The following is a 633-nucleotide window of genomic DNA, read 5'->3' as shown; positions in this document are numbered from 1 at the left end:
CGCCGCCAGCACGATGTCGTGTCTGGCCGCTTGATTCATTCGATGGTGGAGGCGGGTTCAATTCTTTTTCGTCTTTCATTTTCTCCCCTTCCCATGTTCCTCTGCGTTTCTTTTCTTTTTCGGAAAGAAGTGAACGTGTTAGGTATGGGATGCCGAACCACGGATGGACGGGGTTAGCGCCTCGAGGAAGCGACGGTTCTGGTTCTAGGGAGGAAGAGACATGCCAAATCTTTCCAATCCCCACGCATGTGGCTTTGCTGATTTCGATTAGCCTCCATCTCGCTGTTGGGATGGGGATGTTTAATGGATCCTTGCTTCTCTCGCTTCATGTGCATCCATCCCGTCCTCCTGTATGTACGTCGTTGACTCGTTTTCCGAGTCTAACAGAGAATTGTCTCTGTGTATGTGCAATCTGCAGCGTACTTTGGGGGAGGAGTACCACCCATGGATTGATCCTTCGCTGGCAGGGCCGGGGCCAGGCCGGCGGTCATGTCTTTCGGGTTGGCGGCGAGGGAGGAGCAGCAAGGCAAGCTCACGTTACCCAAGTAGCAGGCCTCTTGTGTCCTGAGTCCTGATGCCACGGGTAGCTGGAGCTGATGTTGCCCTTGGTTTATGCACGATGTATGTTTTGCC

At 53.6% G+C, this 633-nt stretch overlaps 1 long non-coding RNA gene across 1 annotated transcript in view; it reads left to right on the top strand.

The window, feature by feature from the left end:
* LOC119343516 overlaps positions 1-620 on the top strand; it is a 2,579-nt gene extending 1,959 nt beyond the window's left edge. The window contains exon 4 of the long non-coding RNA XR_005166132.1: positions 419-620. This is a non-coding gene — a long non-coding RNA (uncharacterized LOC119343516). The remainder of the gene's footprint in view (positions 1-418) is intronic.
* The last annotated feature ends 13 nt before the right edge of the window (positions 621-633 follow it).

The sequence above is a fragment of the Triticum dicoccoides genome, unplaced genomic scaffold (genome assembly GCF_002162155.2).
Source record: "Triticum dicoccoides isolate Atlit2015 ecotype Zavitan unplaced genomic scaffold, WEW_v2.0 scaffold130788, whole genome shotgun sequence".
Classification (NCBI taxonomy): domain Eukaryota; kingdom Viridiplantae; phylum Streptophyta; class Magnoliopsida; order Poales; family Poaceae; genus Triticum; species Triticum dicoccoides.
The sequence above is the reverse complement of the archived record's forward strand: the minus strand, read 5'-3'. Positions and strand labels throughout refer to the sequence as shown.